Genomic DNA, 25,498 nt, shown 5'->3' with positions numbered 1-25,498 from the left:
TGTGTATTACTGTAGCATTCTAGGTGAAAAAATTATTTTTCAAAAAATGCTGAATCCAAACAGAGCCCTTAATATTTTATTATTTATTAAGAAAAAAATATTATTTTATTTATTTTTTAAAAATAAAATAATTATTTTTATTTTTTTCGAGCTCGAACTTGAGCTCGACTTGAAATTGTCAACCCATTGAGCTCGAGCTCGAGTTCAAGTTCAATAAAATTAAGTCAAGATTTGGCTCGATTAGGTCAAAACTCGACTCGGCTCAACTCGTTTGCAGCCCTATGCAAGAGTAGTTCACCGATTCCCAATTTCCCTTCTTTGAAGTACAATTACCATGTGGGTGACCAACAATTCCTGCAACATGAAATCAAAATATGAATGGGTTGATTTGACATTGAAGCAAGAGGAAAACAAGGAAAAAATGTATGCAAGAGTAGTTGACCTACTTGTTTCAAAGGGCACAAATTTGTTTTGTTCAGTATAAAGAAAGAAAGGGCTCAATAGAAAAATTGAAGCAAGAGGAAAACAAGGGAAAGTGTATGCAAGAGTAGTTGACCTACTCGTTTCAATAGCAAAAGAACGAAGGCAAAAACTTGAGTATACCCGGTCCACCACTCACCTGTAGACCTAGAGGTATAAGATTTGCCATGTCATCTACACAAAATATATTCTTGCAATGGCCCCACCCCTTATTACCTCTGATGTAGCCCTAACTCAGCCTCAAGCCATCACCACCCTCTTTAGCTGCTGGTGTCCAAATGGAATCACCTCCCTTGCCAAAGTTTGGATTCCCAAACCCTATATTTTAGTGGTGCCACTTCTTGATAAGGTTCAAGCAGCCTAGCAGATGAGTGTCAGGAACAAGAAAGTAAAAGGGGATGTCGTTTAATGCAAAGGGTTGTGCGTTTAGGACTTTAGAAGCAACACTACGTCGTTCTACTAAAAAGGGCGGTGCTTGTATGATAGGCAGAGTTAGTTGAGGGCCAATTACATAAATAGCCTTCCAGTAACAGAATTTGGTCTTGACTTTAATGAGGAAAACTTCCGCAGCTTTCTCTCTCTCTCCTGTCTGTTAATTCCCGCCCTCTTCTTCCTTCTTTTCTCTTCCCCCTCAATCTTGTTCCTTCCTCCTGATTCTTTCCCAAACTCGATTCAATTCCAGAAATTAACTTGCAGGTCTGACATTTGGTATCAGAGCAGTCGATTCTTGGCCGGAAGGTATCGGAAATGGCAGAAAGCACTCAATTTAGATCACTGGAGGATCAACTCAAGAAGCAGGAGAGTCGATTGCAAGAACTGGTGGAATCCATGGCTACGATGCAGAGTACAAGTTCTGAGGAGTTGCGGTATAAGCTACAGGCGGAAATGGAGCAGAACAATGCGAAATTGGAGGCGGTGGTGGGAAATCTGGACCAAAGGTTCAATAAAATGGAACAGAGGCTCAGTATAGTGTTGAAGTTGCTGATGAAGGAGAAAGATCTCCTTGATATCGAAGGAGGAATGTCTGATCCAATCCTGCCGACTCCTCCATCTCATCTGAGGTTAACACCCTCAGTCGAAGGGAGTGGGCACCAACAAGAGTACAGAGGTAGGCAATTCACTCCTAATGTGCCTCGGTTAGAGCTGCCAATGTTTAACTCTGGAAACCCTAGGGAATGGACTCGGAAATGCCAGCAATATTTTTTGAACTATCAGGTAGCAGAGAGTCAAAAAGTAAATGTCGTAGAGATGTTCTTGGAAGGTAGAGCTGACAATTGGTTTCAAGGAGTGAAACTGGTGAGGCCGGGGTTGTCTTGGGGCGAATTTAGTGAACTTTTGTGTGAAAAATTCTCTGCAAGTAGTTCTCGTGACATTGTGGAGGAATTTAACAAGTTACAACAGAAAGGAACTGTTGAGGAATATGAGGAGAAGTTTGAAGAACTAAAAACTCTAATGCTGATAAAAAAACCCTAGGTTGGATGAACTTTACTTTGTTTCTAGTTTTATTAGTGGCCTCAAGGAAGAGATTAGACCTATGGTGAAGATGTTTAAACCACAAACATTGATGAAGGCCTTTGAAGTTGCTGAGTTGCAGGAGTGTTCCCTGGAAATCCAGTCGAAACAGAACAGAACTTCAGGGAGGGGTGCAGTGGAAACCAAGTTTGGGATGTATAGGAACACTATGAATGATCAAGGTCGCCCAAACTCATATAAATTGCCTGGCGTCACTCTTGTTCCCAAGAAGATGGATGCAGTACACAGGGAATTTAGTAAGATATCAGTAGAGGAAATGCAGTATAGGCGTAAGCACAATCTGTGCTTTAGGTGTGGAGAGAAGTTTGGAATAGGGCATCAATGTAAGAAAGGGAGTCTGAACTGTGTGAGCACTGAGGAGGAGGAGGATACTGAATTTGAGGACGCGGAAGGGGAACAGGATGAGTTAACAGGAAGGGTTAAGGAACTTGCAGAAGTCTCTTTGAATGCTCTGTCTTTGGGGCCATAAGGAGGAAATCCATCCTGGTGATAGGGAACCTAGGGGTGACTTCCAATCAAGATTTTGGTGGACACAGGCAGTTCTGATAGTTTCATTCACCACAGGATTGTCAATCTATTGCACCTACCATATCAGGCAGTCAGTCTCTTCACTGTGACTCTAGCAGATGGGACTGATATTACCAGTGGAGCTATCAGTCCCAGTGTGACTTGGTTAATCCAAAACTATCAATTCCAGTTTGACTTGAAAGTAATGGAATTAGGGGGATAGGATATAATTTTGGGGGTGGACTGGACGTGCCAGTTCAGTCCCATTACATTTGATTTCCACTCTCTCAGCATTGCCCTTAGTGATAGGGGTGATTTACTGCACCTCCAGGGATTTGTGAATCAACCTGCTATGGAACTGGTAAGGGGCAGGGATCTCAGGACGTTTATACAGGAGAAGCAAAGAACTATGAACTGGAAAACTCATGGCTGGCTATTTCGATTTTTTGACTAGGAAAACTCATGAACTGGATTTTGATATCGTCATAAGAAATGTAGAGTTATGTATTAGCTTCAAAAATGACTGAAGAATCACCTCAATCTGATGGTTATTGCAAATTATAGCCAAAATACCAAAAGGCATCAAAACTGTCAAATATTTCTACTTTTATACTTGATTGCATTTCATCTTTTGAACATTTTGCACTTCATGTCTTCTTTAAATCACTTTAAATCATAAACAATCATCCAAATATCTTTTCAATTCACTCCATTAGGTGATTGAATCATTAAAACCTACAAAAACATGAAGTTTTCACCATTTTAATCTATAGAAATGCAATTTTTCACATTTAAACCACAAAATATTATCTTCACTACAAATCTAGTTAATTAGCTATAAAAATAAATAAAACACACAAAAACTAAATAATAAAATACACTTAAATCACTCAAAATGCAAACTTATCAGTAGCCAAACAAAGATGATGATGAGAATGAAGATGGAGAGATTGGAACTTAAGTGACATGGGTGACATTTTTTCTATCACTTTATTTCTTTTATCGATTCTCATGCTTAGTGAATATACAAGTTTGGTTGTTGTTTGTGTTTCATTTGTGTTCTAATAGTTTGAATACCAAGGGAGTGGATGAACTTCTAAAATTATTAAGTGAAGTTTTCGTAGTTATTTCACCTTATTTCTTGAGTAAGTTATTTAAAACTTTTGTGTTACAATCATAATTAATTTGGCACCATTAATTGTGATCTTCTTAAGGTGTTCTTTCATCAATAACTATTATGACTCAATACTAGTTTATGAGAGTGTTAAACCTAGAGAATTAACTCACTAATGTAGAGCTATATCTTTGTGGTTTTGGTGGCTTGTTCCATGCAATTTCATAGAATTTAATGAATTTATAGCTATTTCATATCACGTTAGTAGGTATGGAGTTGTTATAGGGATGATTGGTATGTTGACAAAAGCATATATCACATACATTTCGAAATAATGCCATAACTAACCAAGGTAAATGAACTCATTTAATTGGTAATTTCTCTTGTAAGAGTAGCTAGTAAATCCATAATCCTAGGAATGTTTTTACTATTATTTTTACTACTTTTCTTCCATATTAATAGAGTAAATTTACTTGCTTTATTTGCGATAGTCTAAATAATGGAGGAGCTCGAAACCATCAGTAATTGACAATTTTTCATACAAGATCGACACCTAATATCCTTTAAATTCAATAAACAATTTATATACTTGCAAAAAATATGTCATTTAAATTTTTAAGATTCGCGATGAAGGAAAAACCTCCTCAATAACAAAATTTTATGTAACCTCTTGTGCAAGGTAAGAATATTGCGGCAAGAGATGATTTGAATAAGGATTAAGAAGGGATTAAAAAATAGTCTTCAACCGAACTTTGTAAACACATAACCATGCAACTTTGCAAGGTAAGAAAATTGTAGCAAGAGACGTTTTACCTAAACCATGCATGCAACTTGCAATAATTTATAAAATTTTTTAATTTATTTTATGTGGACGTACTTGGCTTTTACTGGGCACCTCCTGTAATTTCACACCGTCCATGTGCGCGGTGTCCCCTCCTAGTGATCAATAATTTCTTTTATATACAAACTCAAGGTAGACCTGGGGCAGTTCCAGCTACCGGTCTCACCCTTGTAACTTATTGAATGTTAATCGCCACTATTATATTCTACCCTATAATCTCAACTCAATTACATTTGGACCGTTAAAGTTGGCAATTGCAGAGGGACTCCCTTTGGCTGTTCTGCAGAGAGATTACATCTGGACCGCTAATGTTGGTAATTACATCTAGGTGGATCTGGACCGTTCTAGTTTTGTCACTTATTCCTTTATTATTCTACAATTTCATTCTATAAATACCATCTCCCGTCGCATTGCTTAGCACCCCAGATCCTCTTCAAGAACTACACATTTCTTCAAACCCTTTGTTCCTGAAGAGAACTTTTGTTTATTCCCAAACACCAACCAAGGCATCATGGCCCCTCTCACTTGTGATTATGAGGTCCCCTGCTCAATCCCTCCTGCAAGGTTGTTCAAGGCCTTCTTCCTTGATGACCACCTCATTACCAAGATGCTGCCACAGGCCATTAAAAGCGTCGAAATCGTTGAAGGAGATGGAGGAGTGGGATCCATCAAGTTGATCACTTTTGGTGAAGGTTAGTTCTAAATATTCACTTAATCATCATTTCATTATTTTTTGTCCATAAATTCTTATAATTTTATATATATATATATATATATATATATATTAACTTTGTTGAATGTTTAGGTAGTCATTATAAGGGTTTAAAACAAAGAGTCGATGGAATTGACAAAGACAACTTCACCTTCAGCCATACTATTCTTGAAAGTGATGCCTTCAGTGATAAGATTGAAAAAGTAGCTAACGTGATTAAAATCGAAGCTTCAGCTGATGGAGGGTCAATCTGTAAGACCACCAGGACATGCCACCTCAAGGGCAATACCGAAGAACGAATTGTGGGAGCAAAACAGGAAATTAAGGCAGCAAAAGAAATGTCCTCAGCCATGTTCAAGGCTGTGGAAGCCTACCTCATCGCAAATCCTGATGTATACAACTGATCAATGCTGCTTCATATATGTCCACATACTTGTTGGATGATTGAAATAAACATATTGAGGATCTGTTTTCTTTGGTAGCTCTTTTCCTGAGCTTCAATTGTTGGGTAATGCGATTTTAATGTATCATCAAAGTGTGTTTTGCTTGTAATATTTTACCGGTCATCAATAATAAATCTTGTTTGAAGCTTTGATTTATGATTGCGCCGTGAGTGACACCTAAATTTTTAATGCCTATGTTGAAATTTGAAGCACCCCTATTGATTGGAGAATCCTTAGGAGATATCTATCACCATTTTAGCAATTGCCCAAAATTTACTTGGTGACGAAAATGATGGTTTAATAAGGTTAAGAAATGTCAAAAGTTGGCTAGTTCTTCAGTGTCTGTGGATCCATAGTTTCTGTTAATTATAAATGTCTACAATTGTTGCATCATTGACTATTAGCACCCATAAGTATGCTTATGTCATTGACTATCTAGCCTCCAACTCGGATGGAGTGCTAAGAAAATACGAAAAAAATGAAAATTTTGTTTTAAAAAACAGCCATATATAGTTATTTATACAATTATTACTAAAGTGGTCCAATCAAATCCCTTTTTGAGTATAAGGGATTTCAAACCGAATTTAGCAACTTTCATACTCGATTTTGCCAGTAAGAAGGTGTCACCCAGTGGTGGAGCTAGGAACTAATTTTGGGGGGCGGGGGGAAGGGGAGGTGAGTCTCTGTTATTTGGATCAAGTCCAAATAACTTTCAAACATTTTGTTTGGACCCTTGGGAGGCAAATTGAATTTTTTGATCAATTTTTGGGGGGTAAAACATAATAATAATAATTTTTTTACTTAGAATTTTTTTTAAACAATTGGAGGGGGGCAGCCAATTTTGTGGGGGGGGGGTGAGCCTCTGTTATTTGGATCAAGTCCAAATAACTTTCAAACATTTTGTTTGGGCCCTTGGGGGGCAAAGTGAATTTTTTGATCAATTTTTGAGGGGGCAAAACATAATAATAATAAAATTTTTACTTAGAAATTTATTTTAACAACCCCCTGGCCCCCCCTTCCCTCCGCCCCCAAAAATTGATCAAAAATTCACTTTGCCCAATACTAGTTCTCCAAAAAAGTTTTGGGGATTAGTTTTTCTTTTTGCCCAGCGCATTTCGCGGCTACCACCAGGTCCATTTGCATGGCCGGTCATAGGCAACCTTTTCGACCTTGAATGGAAGAGTGCACATATTTCTCTCGCCAAGCTTGCACAATCTTATGGGCCTATAATGTCTTTGAGATTCGGCGCAAGACTGGTGATAGTTGCATCATCACCAGAAGCTGCTAGAGAAGTACTCAAGACTCATGATCGGGATCTATCCGGAAGGTACGTTCCTCAAATATTGAATCGAATCCCACAAATTCACACTTCAATCATGGGATTGGCGACAGATTGCAATGAGAGGTGGAAGTTTCTACGCATCACTTCCCACATGGGGCTTTTCTCAGCTATGGCGCTGGAATCGTGTTCACGAATCAGACTAGAGAAGGCCAAAGAGATGCTACACTTCTTGGGTTCAAAAGAAGGTGAAGTGGTAAATATTGCAGACATTTTATTTGCAACTACTGCTAATACTTTGACTAATGCTATGGTGTCCCAAGGTATTGTCGAGTCTTGGAACAATATTGGAGAAGTGAAAAGGAAATCAAGGAAAATGCTTGGGATTGTAATTCTAAGCTTAGCCGACCTTTATCCTGCAATTGGGGGTTTAGATTTTTGGATTAAGCAAAAAGCAGCAGAGGCTAACCAAATATACAGAGCCGTATGGGGTGATATTGTAAGCAAGAGAAGAGGAGGGAGGCAGGACTCGAACCAGGACATTTTAGACGTCCTGATTGAAAGTTCCTTTGATGATTATCAGATCTACAATTTCCTGTAGGTATGTAAGGTCTATCTCCTAGATTTTCTACTTTGATAATATGATTTCTCATTGCTTTTAGATATACACATTGGCATCTTGCATTAGCGTACTGTTTCACTAAACTGAAGACAAATAGGGTGCTGGAGTCCACAACCATTAGATTGGGATTTTCCTGTTACTACAGATTAGTTGTATTTCTTACCTAATTTAGTGTATACTCATATAATTTGTAGAAAAATAACAAGCATATGTTATAAATTAGTACATTTTTAAAAACAATAACGTACCGACAAACCGCGATTAAATAGACAAATAATAGTATTATATTATATTACCACTCACAATTGTAACACTAAAGGCCGAGGTCTCTTGGGCTTTCGATCTTAACCTTGTTTCCACCAATGAACGAAACCTCATTAGTGGTCTACTGGGATCATTTGAATAGAATAGAAATAGTAAAAGAATTTTTTTTTTTTTTTTGGGTAAGTACTCATTATTGAACAAGAGATTTAACAAGAACTCACGATTGATCTTTCTAACTTTTATACACTGCAGGAGCTTTTTCCCAGTTCTGAAGCCGTTAGCTCAGTAGTCGAATGGGCAATGATAGAATTAACAAGAAATCAAGAAGCCTTTTCCAAACTTCGTGATGAAATCATGACAAAAGATATTGAAGGAACTGCTTTAAGTGAGAAACGCCTAACCAAGCTGCCATATTTACAGGCCTGTATAAAAGAAACACTTCGATTGCATCCTCCGGACCCAATTCTTGTGCCTCGTTGTGCATTGCAAACTTGCCAGATCATGAACTACCGAATTCCAAAGAATAGCTTGGTGATTGTAAATGCTTATGCCTTAGGACGAGATGAAAAGACATGGGAAGATGCTCAAAACTTCAAACCAGAACGATTCCTCGGCAGAAATTTTGACGTTAAGGGAACCCACTATGAACTTTTGCCATTTGGTGGAGGTAGAAGGATGTGCCCTGGGCAGCACTGGGCTCTTACGGAGATTCAGTTGCTTCTTGGATCATTGGTCTATGCATTTGATTGGTTGGTTCCCCCAGGAACGGACCCAGAAAGTCTTGATATGAGCGAAAAATTGATTGCCATCACATTGAAAAGGGAAAAGCCTCTGCTTTTGATTCCGAAAATGAAAAATGACGTATCTCAAGATTGGGCTGAAGCACTTGGAACCAAAGGGTTCTAGTTTCAGGTTCCATTGAATTTATATGAGCGAACAGTTCAACTTATGGTTGTGATAAATGTGTTGTTGTGTACGGTTCTTGAATATGTTACATGTTTTAATGTATCCTTATGTAAATCTATATGTTATATGCAATTGTGTTATGTGAGGTTATGTAAAGTTGTTGTATATGTTATATGTTTTGGTTCACCGTTATTTTGTTGTACGTGTGATGTTTTCTTTTTCTTTTTGTCAAATTCTAATATATAAGTATACACCAAATTCTGTAAAAGTATAGTGACAAGGGTTTTCTTTCACTCCAAATTTTAAAAAACCTAAACACCCTATTTTCTACAAATATATAGATCATTTATCGAATATAGAAAATATTAGATCTCGATCCCATACGGAAGAATGATCAATTATTAGTGATTTTCGAACTACTTTATTATTTAGGCTATCTTAAATGTAAGAAATTAAATCTACACTGCAAACATGTAATAAAATAGAAGTAAAAATAACAATAAAAATGCTCCTTAGGTTATGAAATTCCTAACTACTTTTGCTAGTAAAATTTCAGGTTAAATGAGTGTTGTTACCTTGGCTAAGTTATGATATAATTTCATAATATATGTGAAACCTATTCGCACAGTGATTCAACTATACTTATAGTTAATCCATACCTACTTTCATGGTTATGAAATTAACTACAAATTCATTAACTCCTATGGAATTATATGGAACAAACCTTCAAGGCCATAAAGATGCATCTTTACTCTCGTGAGTGTATTCTCTAAATTTAGCACTTCCTTGAACTAGCCCTATATCACAATTCTCATTGCAAACTTAATACCTTGAAATGATCACAATTAATGACTAGTTAACCATGATTTGATAACTAAAAGTGCTAAATAATTTGCTCAAAATAATATCATCATATAACAAAATAAACATCACAAGAAAGATATAAAAAGTTCATTCATAACTCTAAGTATTAACTTTAACAAAATATAAGCAAAAGAAAAGCCAGATCCAAACTAGTAATATAACTAAACTTGAAATCCAATACAAGAAAGAAATTTCAGGTTAAATGAGTGTCATTACTTTGGCTAAATTATGACATAATTTTTTAATGTGTGTGAAACCTATTTTCGTAGTGTGTCAATTATACTTATAGCTAATTCATACCTACTCTTATGGTCATGAAATTAACTACAAATTCATTAAATTCTATGAAATTACATAGAACAAACCTTCAAGGCCATAAAGACGCACCTCTATTTTTGTGAGTGTATTCCCTAGATTTAGTAGTTCCTTGAACTAGCACTAAATCTCAATTCTCATTGCAAAGTTAATATCTGGAGATTATCACAAAAGTGTTAAATAACTTATTCAAAATAATAACATACACACGCGCACATATATTATCAGAGAAATCAACTCAAAGTTGTATAATAATAATAACATCTTACATAACTTAGAAATTTCATCAAATTCTATTACATACTGAAATCCAAAACCCTAACCTATTATAGGGATTAACTGATGAACCTAATGTTCATCAATTTCCTAAACATATCCTATTAAGCAATAAACAAATATAATTTGAATAACAGTCATTAATAAACCTAGCCAACTACTTGTCCAAATAACGTTAATTAAAATAAAGGTCAAATCTTCCTAAATCCTCTTTATTGCTTGTCTCCTGGGATATTGATACTAACATCGACTGCTCTATCTCCCAAATTCTCCTCATCGATGCCATCCTCACCACCCAATTGATCTTCTACCGAATAATCACCAATCGGTACATCCTATAATGATTCCTCCTTAGGGTGAGACTCTGGTTCGCTATCTGTCTTGCTATCACTATCGAGCCATAACTGAGCCCATCTTGACAACTGAGTTGCAAGTGTCATAGGGCTTTCTATCCAAATAAAGATAGGTTGCCTCCTTTTCTCTAATTTCATGGTTAATGCATGATAGGAAGCATCACGCTCATCAAGGAGGGTATTCATCTCCTAGTATCGTTCCAGATACATGTTAGCAAGAGCCTTTTGCTCATCCCTCTCTGCTTTGGGATAGTTGACCTCCTTACACAGAGTTTCATTGCTTTACCTTAAGTGTTCCATAGACACAAATAAAGTGCATATCTCGTTTGTCTAATTAGCTATCCAGCTTGCCAGTGCCTCAGTCTTCATAACCTTGTCGGTGGCTCGTTCTAACTCCTTGAGGTATAAATCTCTATAAACCTCTGCTTCTTCCTAAGACGAGTCATATCGCATCCCATCAAATGAACTTGATAGTCACAATCCTGGTTCTCCACATGGATTAGATCAACCATTTTTCTACAAAATCACAATACTACCATTAGTAGCTACTTCAATTTAAACCACATGTATAGACCTTTCAAGCCTAATCTTTTCAGCTACAACTTATCATTTTCCTAGTATGTGACTCTCCTAAATTATCAATCTTAACCTGGCTCTGATATCACTAAAAATGTCATACCCCTAGTCTACACATGCCAAACATAGGGCATTTGCTATACCTTCAAGATTCTCTCGAGAACACATGGCAACAATAATAATCGAGCAATACTACTTTAATAAGCAATAATATGACTACTTAAAGTGGAATACATAAGTAAAACCCAGTGGATTAGCTGTTTTTGGGTTTGTTTTTCAAAAACACCACTGTAGCATTTTGAATCTGAAAAACAAGTCCGTTTGGATTAGTTGTTTTTTGGGTTGTTTTTCAAAAACTATATGAAAAACTTTTACTATAGATTTTTTTGGATTATTTTTAGAGGTATTTTTGAAACATATTTTTGAGTATTTTTAGAATATTATAATTTTATATTTTTATATAAATATACATTTATGCATTTATAATACATTTATATTTACAAATGTATAGATGTATATTATTATAAATGAATAAATTATAAATGAATATTATATAAATGTATAAATGTATAAATTATATATTTTTATACAAATATGCATTTATAATACATTTATAGATATTTATAAATAAATATATTTATATATTCATATAAAAATATATAAATGTATTATATTATATATAATACATAATATAAATATATTTATAAATGTATAAGTGTATATTATTATAAATGTATAAATTATAAATGAATATTATAAATATATTATAAATTATAAGTGTATATTATTATAAATGTATAAATTAATATATTAGAAATATATACTAATATTATGTAGAAATGTATTTATATAATTAATATAAATATATATATGTATTGATATTATGTATAAATGTAAAATTAATATTATGTATATTAATATAAATGTATAAATGTATTATATTATATATAATACATAATATAAATGTATATTTAAATGTATAAGTGTATATTATTAAAAATGTATAAATTATAAATGAATATTATATAAATGTATAAATTAATAAATTATAAATATATATTAATATTATGTAGAAATGTATTAATATAATTAATATAAATATATACATGTATTAATATTATGTATAAATGTAAAATTAATATTATGTATATTAATATAAATGTATAAATGTGTTATATTATATATTATACATAATATAAATGTATATTATAAATATACATAAATATTTATATATTATGTATAAATGTACATTTATATAAATGTATAATATATTATATATTATATTATATATAATTTATATAACATATAATATTTATGTAAATATATTATAAATATATAAAAATATATTATAAATAAAATATTTATAATATGTATGTATAAATATATAATATTAGAAATGTATAATATATATAACATACATTATTATTAATATAATTTATGTATAATATACATAATTGAAATATACATATTAATATATATTAATATATATTATAAAACAAAATTGAATAAATGTATTTATAAATGTATTTATATAAATATATAATATTTATTTCAATTGATATAATATATATAATATTATACATAATTGAAATAAATATATTTATATTAATATAATATATATAATATACATAATTGAAATATACATATTAAAATACATAATTGAAATATACATATTAAAATATATTAAAATATAATTGAAATATACATATTAAAATACATAATTAAAATATACAAATTGAAATATACTTATTAAAATATAAAAATTAAATATACATAATTGAAATATATTTGGAGTTGTTTTTGATATATTGTTTGGATATGATGTTTTTGAAGTTATTTTTGAAATACACGTTACTGTAGCATTTGGAATGTGAAAAACAGTTTTTCAAAAACAGATGCAAAAACACCCAATCCAAATGCAGCCCAGGTTTTTAAACTCGGATCGGATCGGTCAGTCGAACGGGGAACCTGCCATGTGTCCGGTCCGAGTTATCCTAAAAACTTGGATGGCAAAAACTTGGTCAAACCTGGTCAAAATCCGGGTTAGTCCAGAAATCGGTAAAACAGATAAGGACTGGAGCCTTTTCATTTTTCCTTTCCTTGATTCTTTCTCTATTCACCTCTAACTATTGATCTCACCTCATACAAATCCAGTTTTACTTTTTTTCACTTTCTTCAATTCAGCCATCAAAATATTTTCTCTTAAACAAGATCTAATCCTAGATGTTGCATCTAAAAGGAGAAAAGATTTAAAAAAAAAAAGCAGAAAAGAGAGATGGAGATGAGAAGTTTGAAGAAAACAAATAAAAAGTTTGATATTTTATGAGTTTGAAAATAAATAACTAACAAAACAAGAATGAAAATGAAAAAAAAAAAAAGAAGAATGAGTCAAGAAAATGGTAGGAGAAGAAGATGATGATGCAGGGATAGTGGAGTGGTGAAGGCTTGTGCGGCAGGCTTGGAAGAACTAAAAAGGAACATGAATGTGGGTCGAAGCTTTTTCAACATTAAGTTTTGACCTAATATGGGGTCAAAGTTTTTTAATATTATGTTGTGACCCCTAGGATGCTAAAAACTATTAATATAACTGAAATTTGTCATGGTCTATAAATATTGTCCTAAAGTTTGGTGTGATTTTTCAAATAAGTCCACAATTTTAATTTTAAACTTGTTAATGTTCATTGAATAATACAAATTGCTACTTGTTGTTCTAATTTTTATGCTCTTGTTAAACAGCTTTGAAACCATAAATATATATAAATATACCTTTTTTAATATTAACATGCTCTTAAATATTTTACATAGTATTTTAATTTTTAAATAATTTTTATTAATGACATCATCCGATTCTTTGTTCCAATCCGACCCGATCAAAGCTTTTTGACCCCTGACCCCTAACATTCTTCGAGTTATTACCCTGTCCAAGTTTCAGAACATAGAGTAAAACTAAGAAGACAACATAACATCCAAATTGGGCCCACATGCCACCAACTATCAGAAATGTAAGTTAAAAAGTATTCAACATCCTAATACATATCCAATACGACATAAACATAAAATCCTAACTCTAGGGTCTATTCTCTATAACTACACATAACTAGTACAAGTTGTATTCTCTATAACTAGTACAAGTTGTATTCTAGGTCCTTAACGTAGACCACCTTGTAATCCTTGAATTTTGCAAAAATTGTAAAAGGTAATGGATTGAGTGACATGATGCTCAGTAGGCAGTATTTACTCCTCTGTCCATACACACACACACACACACACATACATATACATGCAAAAATACACACACATTACACTCCTGTAACATTTGGCATACCATATCAAATGTATAATTAATTGAAAAACATTGGTATTTTTTCTTAATACACAAATACATATCATTAAGAATTGAGTTGCACCAAATCACAGGACGAAATGTTTGACAAATCATACAAAATGTCAAACATATCATTTCATTTCAAAAAACATAACTCATAAACAGGTATATACAATATTAGGCTTCTAAGTACTTACTTTGGGATTTAACCCATACATGGATCAAGTATTTTCTTTGATCTTCACTTGATCTGCCCATACATGGATCAATGGCAGGGAACATGGTTACAATTGACCATCCATTATAGATCAAGCATTCTTCCTGATCTTAACTTGACCGTCATAACATGGCAAGACTATGGCTCTTATCGTCTATTTTATGACTCTTCAGACCTTTTTATAATATGAACCTAGTTCATGCATCACATGTATTGTTCATTCATTTCATGAAAACATACCACTCAATTCATATTTTGTAGCATAACAAAGTACATTAAATAATCATACATGATCAAATTTTCATATAACAAATTAAGATTTTCATGTGAGAGAATTCATAAATAACATTTCAGAAAATGTAAAGGAGTAAGCACCAACTACCTCAGACTACTCACGTAAGATAACCTTAACGCTTCTTACACTTGTTTTGTACCTAGAGTAAATATATGTTTGTCCTAGTTAGTTTGCATTTCTTAATCATAGAGTACATTTTAGTGTTAGTACTCATGTTTGGACTATCCATAAAAAGTACCTTAAAAGCTTCCCCTTTTATAAGGTTTCCTGGCTAGAAAGTTTCCTTTTATGAAACCTACATGATCACCTAGCTCCATGGCTTTGATACCAATACCACTCTTCAAAATCAAGTATTCATTAATAGTACTACATTACATAGTGTACAGATTTTGTTCAACTTAGGGGTTTGGTGAGTTGAAACTTCAAACTTGCTTGGTGAGCCTTACAATTATCACAAAAAATAGTGTTTAGAAAAGTTTAAAAAAGTGAAAGACCAAGTGCACGTTTACTAGTTTTGAGTCAAATTGATAATAGAAAAAAAATGAATCCATTGAATTTAAGTACTTAATGAAATTATCAAATACCTTCTAAGACTCAAACATATGTAGGTAGCAAAAGGCTAATCATGACATCATTGGAGAAAAATTGTCAAATGAACCAAGGGGGAGGGGGAGGGGGAGGGGGAGGGGGAGGGGTGGGGAAGGGTTGGGTTGGGTGATAAAATAAGAAAGATTGTAAGTAAGAGATTTTGGATTCAAGATCTCCGAAAAGACCTAAAATGGGACATGTAAAGTGCAATGATTTTGGCCCAAAATAATAGTATAAAAAGGATTTTTTAGGAAAAAAAAGGAATCACCACTTGGTATTGAATTTAGGTGTACCAAATCACCCAAAATATATTTTTAAATAAATAAAAAAACCAACTTTTAGATGACTCCAAATCTTTGAAAATAAGAGAAAAGAGTTCGGAAGTCATATTTGAAGAAAGGGAAGGTAAAGATTTGATCTAAGTCACCCTTTCAACCTAACCAAAATTAGTTATGAGATTTAGTTGAAAATTTTCTTAATCTAACATATAAAACTTATCATATTTGGATGTTTCTATATGGATGCGAGTCTAGACCTAGGGAGTATCGAGAGGGTTAGAATGTCTCTTCAAAATTTAATTGGTGCAAATCACATTAATTGCGACACCCAAAAATGATTCTTAGAAGAGGTCAAGAATATGCAAAAGATAAGACTTAAAAAGAAATTATAATATATATATAGATAAATATATATATATATATGACCTAAAAGAGAGGAATGCAACATAACAGGTACGGGAGACTAAAATTCATGACATAATTTTCCTTCTCATAGAGGGGATGAGAGCTTGCTAAGATTAAAAAATCATATTTGTTCATTTTTCATATTTAAAGGGTGACTCTCCTAATCTAGTCATGCAAATGAACTAACTTACTTCTAATTTACTAAATAGAATGCATGTCTAAATGTCATATTTCGCCCACATAGGGATAAGAAAGATAATATATAGAGAAAATATCATGCAAGTATGAAAAAAGGTCCTAAAAATGAAAAACATGTATGAAATGCGATGAATGTAACGCAAAAAATATAAATTTAGCATGAAACAGTCTAAAAGGTCTAGCATTGGATTAGTTCATTTCTACAAGTCCTCCATTGGACTAGTGAGAAATCGGGAAGAAAAGACACAACTAGCATTAGACTACTGTGGTGACGTCACGCATTTATCATAAATAAATAAATCTTATGAAACATAATTAAAGCAAGTAAACACATAAAACACATAGAGCATATAGTACATAAACATAATATCTAGATGTAAAGACCCTAAAGAAAGCGAATAAACACATAAGTACACAAATATGCAAGCACACAAGTAAAGAAATGCATATAAAGACCTAACTATTACATTTGAGGCCCTAACTAGAATTTAAGGGGGAAATTTAAAAAATAATAACCTAACTATTTCACTTATCTAACTAATTATATTTGGCAAAAATAAAAACCTATATATTACAAAACCTAACTAAATACATATCTTGAACATCTATCTATTACAATCTGGCATTTAAATACCCTCCAAATAATCAACAAAAATTAAATATAATAAATGAAAATTTAAAATGAGTAAAATGAGTAAATACAAGAAAAACAATAAAAACATACAATCACACATAAAAAGCACACAGGAACACATAAGAGAATTTAAAATAATCACGAAATCTACTAATTATAAAGAAATGGAAATAATCAGGAAATCTACTAATTATAAAGAAATGGAAATAATCATGAAATCTACCAATTAAAAGTATTTAAATGAAATATAATTAATAATTAAGCAGATAGACAAATTATATTTAAGAAATCAAAACTATTAGGGACTTAATTGCAAAAATTGAGAAAATTTAGGGACCTAATTTAAAGAAATCCAAACTTTTTAGAGACACAGTGAAATTACTTAAAAGACCAAGGACCAGATTGCATTTTTCCTATCAAATTTTGTAAGATAAAAAACCACTTGGGCTATTCTTAGAATTTCCTTGGGCCAAAGCCCCTTAGGCACAGCGAGAGTCCAAAGAAAAAACACAGGCCAGACCACTCTTTTGTCCAAACAAACACATACCACAAACCCAAAAATAAAGCCGAGGTCTTTAACAAAAATCCAATCAAAATAACGTTAATCAAAACTTAACTCATTTTATTAAAACCCAACAAGACATTAAATCTATCAAAAATTATTAAGCCTTAATTATGTCCTAAAATCTAGAAGTAATTTGACCTAAAACATGTATAAAATATATAAAAGAATATCAAAACTTGAAAAGGGCATATTTGCTTCATTTTTCCAGTTTTGAGCCACAATACAATTGTACAACAATTTAGGGTCCAAAATGCAATTTTTTAAAAATATTCATCGTCCTCCATGCAAACCCATCGGGAAGCTTTGAACATTTTGCAGGTTTATCAGGCCCAGAAAACACAAGAAAACAATCTCACAGCTTCAGCTTCAAACACCAAGATCAAACTTCATTAACCAAGTGCTAGGCTGAACGTAGAATTATGTGTCAAGAATCTAACTAACGGTTTGCAACAAAAGAGACGAAAAAAGAAAAAACAGCAGAAGAACAAGAGGAACAATAGATGCAGCAAAATTTTGCTATATGTAGTAAAGATTTAGGCTTGTGTGAGGAGGAGAGGGGCAAAAGGGATTACATTTGACATCTTTTGGAGTCAAGCAAGCACAGTAAAACTCAAAAAAAAATGGATCCGGAAGCTAATGGATGAATTGGTGATGTTCGCTTCGAAGATCAAGGGCTGTAAAAGCAGCGAATTCCAGCCTCGATTCGACACACTTAGATGTGTTTCTTCTAAAATTTTGTGAATAAAAGTTGTACTTCTTCTAGTGTAGATAGCGCAGCAATGAAGAAGTCACCTAAATGATTCAAGTTAAGATCGGATTTTGATCTGAAAGTGAGCAGGATGATCAACCCTGGCTCAATTTTTTTGAAAATTTTCTGCTCTTTTTTTCTTCTTCCTCTCTCTCTGTTTTATCTGTTTCTCCCTTTTTCTATTTTTCCGCCGCCTCCTTTTTTGTTCTCTTACCCTAATCCTACCTTTTGATGGCTTTTATACAAAACAAGGGTTTCTAAACCCTCATCTCAATGGTTCATATGAAAGCTGGGTTTTTGTGACGTTTTAGGGCCATTAGATAACTTTGATTCTAGAATTTTCTTGCTAAAGATCAATGGGTGAGGTGTCCCCTTGTACCGAGGGGTTTGGAGAGGAAAAAATCGAGTGGAAATGGGATCAAATTTGCTGCTGCAATTTCCTCCTTATACTGGTTTCTTGCTTCCTACGAAGGAGGAAGCAAAATGCGTGGGAAGTTCTTTTTTTTTTTACTAAATCTGATTTGATTTTTCTTTTTCTTTCCTTTCCCTTTTTTTTCTTTCTAATTTTCTAAAAACGAACTGAGATAATTTTCCTTAGAAAAAGTAAGAAATAAAAAAAAAAAGAATAGATAAAAATGAAATAGGAATAAAATAAATGACACAAAAATTTTTGGTATCTACAACTTGTCCCTTCTTGTCTGAGTTTCGAAGAAATTCAAAATAAAGATGTAGATATCAAATTACTTATTTGTTTGGCTCGACTGCATCTGAATCAAAGTGAACAAAGTGAGTTCTAGGTAAAATCAGCAAGCATTTAAATCAATTAGTGGGATTTAACCCTAGTCCAAACTGGTAAAACCTAATGGATTGGAGAATTCAAACCTAAAGAAATGAAAGGTTGATGGGATACGACCCGAACCTATAAAATAAAAGATTTGTGAGATAAAATCTAAATCCAATAAAATAAACAATCAGTGGGATATAATTCAAACCTAACAAAATAACGGTTGGTAGGATAAAATTCAAATCCAATAAAATAACGGTGGGTGGGATGAAATTTAAATCCAACAAAATAAACAGTCATGGGATAAAACTCAAATCCAACAAAATAACAGTCGGTGGGATGAAATCCAAACCCAACAAGATAAAGGATTGATGAGATAAAATTCAAATCCAACAAAATAATGGTTTGTGGGATAAAATTCAAACCCAACAAGATAAAAGTTGATGGGATAAAATCCAAATTCAACAAAAATGATAGTTGATGGGATAGAATCCAATCCCAGTAAAATAAAGGTTGGTGGGACAAAATTCAAACCCAACAAAATAACAATTTGTGGCATAAAATTCAAACCTAACAAAATAACGGTTTATGGGATAAAATTCAAACCCAACAAGATAAAGGTTGGTGGGGTAAAATCCAAATCTAACAAAATAATAGTTAGTGGGATAAAATCCAAACCCAACAAAATAAAGGTTGGTGGGATAAATTCCAAACCCAACAAAATAACAGTTGGTAAGATAAAACTCAAATCTAACAAAATAACGTGTTACATGAAAAAGTATTTGAATCAAAAGAAGCGATTTTTGCTATTTTCTTAAGCAAACATTAAATTTACTTATAGAATCAGGTATCATATTTGCAAAAAATTTGCCCCAATATAGATCAAACTTAGCTAAATAATTGTTGTTTGTTCTTCTTTCTTCAAGAAGACATGCGTAATCCAATTCTGCAAAAAAATAATCGCGACGAAATATAATGCCACCACCATGCGGTCCCTTGAGTCTTGAGAACCCTATAAATATAAATTTTTTGATATCAAGGAATTGTCCGGTTAGAAATCTTATGCAACATTCTCTTGATTTGTTAGTATCTATACTCAACCAACCATGCTTATATCATAAAATATACATTTATGCACTAATTACGATAAATTATGAAAATTGTCTATTGACTGAATTTAATAGGAAGCACGTAAAAGTTTTAAACAAGATTATTTCATGTAATGACACAAAAAAATAGTAAAAATAATTTTCAATGGGAAAATGACTCTTATTAAATTTACGAAAATGATTTAGAGATTCAGATACAAATTTGAATAGCTCTCCTATGATAAGAGAAACATCACATTTGATCTCTTCGGATATCACGTTCCTGAAATTCAGTGTTGCCAAAAGCATCTCAACACGAGGAGAAATCCAAACGAATATAGTCACCAACTTCTTTAACAGTCAACGCTCTGCTTTTCCTTCGCGATTTAGTTAGTGCTTCAAAACCCTATCTTAGTGCCCTTTCAGATTTTCACTAAAGTTGCCCCTACCCATTTATTTTATTTTATTTTATTACTTTTGCCTTTTGTTTTCTTTTCTTCTTTCTTTTCTTTATTTTTCTTTCTTCTTCTTTTTTTTTTTTTTTTTTTGGAACAGGCGCCCTTTCAGGTTTTCATTTAATGAACAAATTTAGTGATAGCCTCCATTGATTCAAAAAATGTATTTCAGGATTAATGGCATCAACGCAACAATCCTTTTCTTGCAAAATTGGTAAAGGTATATTGACATCATTTGCCATTTGATTAAGCAATTTTCATTAGAAATATTACAAGAGATGGAAGTCGGGGCTTTATAATTTTTGTAAAGGGATTAGGTGGGGTGTTAAGAAATGTTAAGATTTGAAAATAGATCTTTAAAGGGGTATAAAAAATCCTAGAATCGCATCCTATAAAATCTTGCCGCAGTATAGGGTTATTGAAACCAAAAAATTGCCCCAGTTTGGCTTTTAACTGATTTTTTTTAAACAAACGAAAAATAAAATCTACCTCAATGTAGGGTTTGCGATCCTTAGGGGGCTATCAAACGAAGAAGTGGGTTATTCTGGAGGTTCAAAGGGAAACACTATAGGTAAAATGTTTAAAGGATAAAGAAGAAGACCCAACTTTTAGTCCACTGTAGATAGTATTTCAAAAAGAAAACTTCCATAATCAGATAAATTTTTTTTTGCACATATCTGAATTGATTGGTTAAGGAAAAATCTGTCCATCTATCTCTGTGAGAATGAGTGTTCCTCAGGGCAATACTTTCTTAACAATGAAAGGTCCTTGCCAATTTGGGGCAAACTTTCCTTTGGTTTTAGTTTGAATAGGAAGTATTCATTTCAAGACTTTATCCCCTTCTTGAAATATGTGAGGTTTGACTTTTTTATTGTAAGCACAGCCTTTCGCCTTTGATAACATTGTCCATGACAAACAGTATTTAAGCGCTTTCCATCAATTAAAGATAACTGTTCATGTCACTGCTTAATCCATTTAGCATCCTTCAACTGAGTTTCCATTATAATGCGCAAGGAGGGGATCTCAATCTCTGCAGATAATACTACTTCCATTCTGTACATGAGAGCATAAGGTATTGCCCTAGTAGAAGTCCTGATTGTAGTCCGATAACCCAGCAATGCATAAGGTAGCTTTTCGTGCCAATCTCGATGTCTTTCCGTCATTTTGTGAATTTTTTTTTTGAGATTTTGTTTGCATTCTCCACAGTTCCATTTATTTGAGACCTGTAGATAGCATAATTTCGATGTTTGATTTTGAACTGTTCACACAATCCATCTACCCTGTCATTAATGAGATTCCTCGCATTGTCAGTAATCAGTGTTTCTGACACCCCAAAATGCTAGATAATGTGGTTCCTCAAAAAATCGACGACTACTTTCTTGGTTATATTCTTGTAGGACGCTGCTTCGATCCATTTGATAAAAATATATGACCGCCACGAGGATGAATCGATGCCCATTTGATGCAGAGGAATCAATAGTTTCAATCACGTCCATTCTCTACATTAAGTATGGCCAAAGAGCAATCGTACTATGTAGTATCGGCATGCATTTGATAATTAATATATTTTCTGACAAAATCTATATAATCATGCTCCATGGTGGGTCAAAAATACCCTATTCTCATAATCTTTTTAGCTAGTAAGTGTCCATTTATATGTGGTCCAAATACACCGCTGAGCACCTCTTTTATTGTGTAATTAGCTTTCGCTCTATCAATGCACCTTAGAAGGCCCAAATCTGATATCTTTTATATAACACCTCTACATTCAAAAAGAATTTTGACGACATTCTATGCAAAAAGTTTTTGGTAGCTGAATTGACGCCCGAAGGGTTAGATTCTGTATTTATGAATTCCTTGATGTTGCTATACTATGGACGATCATCAGAGGTCTTTCTACAACGAGACAATGTGCTGGTGTATCCTGAAACTAAATCTGAATAGATTCGATTACTAGCTCGTTTGGGTGTCGGATCATAGAAGACAAAGTGGTCAGAGTGTCAACAAAAACATTAAAGGCACGAGGGATATGCCTGAATTCCAAACTTCTGAATTTATTGACCAAATTGAGTAGACCGCAATGATACAACATGATTTTCAAGTCTTGAGTTACCCACTATTTGAGCGTTTGATGCATCAATAAATCAGAATCACTGAACACAATCAAATCCTTTATCTTTATTTTCAATGCCATTTTCAGTCCAAAAATACAAATTTCGTACTCAACAATATTGTTAGTGCAAGAAAATCGCCCATTTAGTAGCGGCAAAGTAATAGTTTTTCTCAGGTGACACTAAAATAGCTCCAATTTCTGCCCCAAAAGAATTTAAAGCGCTATCAAAAAATAGCCTCGACCCAGGGTATGGTTCATTCATATCTTCTGATGTGCCAATAAATAAGATCTCCTTGTCAAGAAAATAAGTATGCAATGGTTGGTAATCATCTTCTCTCAGATTCTCGACCAAATGATCTGCTGTGACTTGACCTTTGATTGCCTTTTGCAAAGTGAAAATGAAATCGAACATTGAAAGAATCATCTACCACTTTGCCATACATCCTATCAGCATTGATTTTTACAACAAATATTTTAGAGGGTTGGAGTGGGAAATGAGGTAGGTAGTGTGATTGAGTAACTAATGCCTCAACTTCTAAGCGGCCCAACCTAAAGCACAGTAACTTCTCTCAAGAAAGAAATATTTGGCCTCGTATGCGGTGAACTTTTTATTGAGATAATAAATGGCTTACTCATTCTTCCTTGAGTCATCATGTTGTCCCAAAACACATCCCATAACTTCATTAGCACGGACAGATATATAATCAGAGGTCAATTTGGTTTGGGTGGTACTAAGATCGGAGGGTTCAACAAATAATTCTTGATTTTATCAAAAGCCTATTGACATTCTTTATTCCAATACATTGGCGTATTCTTCTTTAACAATTTGAATAAGGGCTCACATGTAGATAAATTTGCCGATAAAATTGATTTTTTCCAAGAAGTTTTTCACGTCTTTTTGAGTCTTCGGTGTGGGTATCTTTCAAATTATTTTGATTTTCATCGGATCAATCTCTATCCTCTTTTTACTGACAACAAACTCCAACAATTTACTAGCGAGAGCTCCAAAAGCATATTTCACAAGATTCAACTTTAAATTGTACCTTCTCAACCTTTCGAACAATTTCTTCAAATCAACTAGATGGTCTTCAATTTTCTTGGATTTAATGGTAATATCATCCACATAAACTTTCATCTCCTTATGAATCATATCGTAGAATAAAGTGGTCACGGTTCGCTGATAGGTGGTTCTGGCATTTTTCAACTCGAAAGACATTACCTGATAACAGAACGTTCCTCATGGGGTGATGAAAGTTTCCCTGTGTGAGGACTCACAAAAATTTAATATTTTAAATTCCATTTCGAAGCTTATTTAAATATTTAATTGCCTATTTACTCTGATTATTATTTTCTAACATCTTTAGATCTAATTACATGGATTTATAGTTTTGTTATATTTTTAAAGTGACTTGTTTCAAAATTTAATTTTTGGAAGCGTATTAAGTGAAAATAGCGAATACGCGATTGGAGTCAATAATCGATTCGAGAATACAATAAACTTGGAAAAATTAGAGGCTTGCACAATGGTCTTGAAATAGGTATTTTTGTGGTTAAATATTCAAGTGATAATTATTAGTACCATCGTTATAAGAATTCTTGGAGGTTTCGCTTTATTGTGCTTAATTTAGAAATACTCGTTTTCTCACGCGCGATTTAATTGAGAGACTTTAGACCCTCATTTTGGGACAATTAAAAATGAATAATATTTATATGAATATAAGTGTATTGGAGGATTAGTGCACTAATGAAATAAACTCGAGAGGAATCAAGTACAAAACGCACATGTGCGCACGCGAGAGAGAGTTGACTTTTGGACAAACACATAGGCCACACATTAAAGCTTCTCTTGGAAGCTACTTTTGGACAAACACTCTCTCTCTTTTCTCTCATTTGGCCGGCCATCAAGTTTGGAAAAACAGCTAAGAGTTCTTCAACTTTCATCTCCAATTCTTCACCAAAACTTCCTCCAATTCACTTCAAATTTTACGCACACTTAGCTTATTACTTGAAGATCATATTAAGCTACAAAAAGAGGGAGCTTTTCACGATTTTCTTGGTCAAGGAGAGGACTGAAAATTCTGTTCTTGCACACCAAGTGAAGTAGGTAACGATCTAACCTTCAAAACTTGGTTTATGGAAGTTCTAGTGTCCTTATATACTCATGCATGTTCATGGGCAGCTTGTTTATGATGGAAGATGGTTGTGTGGACTCTATGAACTCCCACTTGGATATATCGACTGATTTGTGGTGTTTTGCTGGTAATAATGTTTATTTAGTGCCTAAACTAGTGGATTAATGTTGGGTTGTTGATAGAAACTCAAGGATGGTGCAATAACCAAAAGTGATAATTTTGCCCCTGTTTTGTTCGAGTACTTTGGTATGAAATTTTGAGATTCTAATGGCTTGTTTATGTTGTTTACATGTTATATTGAGTGTGTAAAAAGTTTCATTGAAAAATAACTTGATTTGGTCATCCAAATGTTGAAATTTCGGAAGCTTAGAAATCTGGAATTGGTTCCCGTCACTGCCCAGGCAGTCATCTTATTTTGCCTATAACTCATCGCTCCGATATCGGAATTGAGTGTCGTTTGTGGTACTAGAAACTAGACATTCCCAGATTTCTGTTGGTATAAAATGCTTGTCCTGGTTCCATTTGAGCAAGCCAAACCATTCGTTTGAAATTCATTGTCCTGTTTCGTTGCTTCCTGGAAGGCAGCAC

General features: G+C 33.3%; 2 long non-coding RNA genes across 2 annotated transcripts; both read left to right on the top strand.

The window, feature by feature from the left end:
* The first annotated feature begins 4,894 nt into the window (after positions 1–4,894).
* LOC113738493 (uncharacterized) lies at positions 4,895–5,786 on the top strand. Its single transcript, XR_011813102.1, has 2 exons — positions 4,895–5,167; positions 5,281–5,786. It is a non-coding gene; the product is annotated as an uncharacterized lncRNA (long non-coding RNA).
* Positions 5,787–6,725: 939 nt separating this feature from the next.
* On the top strand, positions 6,726–8,893 carry LOC113738766 (uncharacterized). The gene is made up of 2 exons (XR_011812750.1): positions 6,726–7,510; positions 8,048–8,893. It is a non-coding gene; the product is annotated as an uncharacterized lncRNA (long non-coding RNA).
* The last annotated feature ends 16,605 nt before the right edge of the window (positions 8,894–25,498 follow it).

This window comes from Coffea arabica, chromosome 4c (assembly GCF_036785885.1).
Source record: "Coffea arabica cultivar ET-39 chromosome 4c, Coffea Arabica ET-39 HiFi, whole genome shotgun sequence".
Taxonomy (NCBI): domain Eukaryota; kingdom Viridiplantae; phylum Streptophyta; class Magnoliopsida; order Gentianales; family Rubiaceae; genus Coffea; species Coffea arabica.
This window is presented reverse-complemented; position numbering and strand designations above follow the sequence as displayed.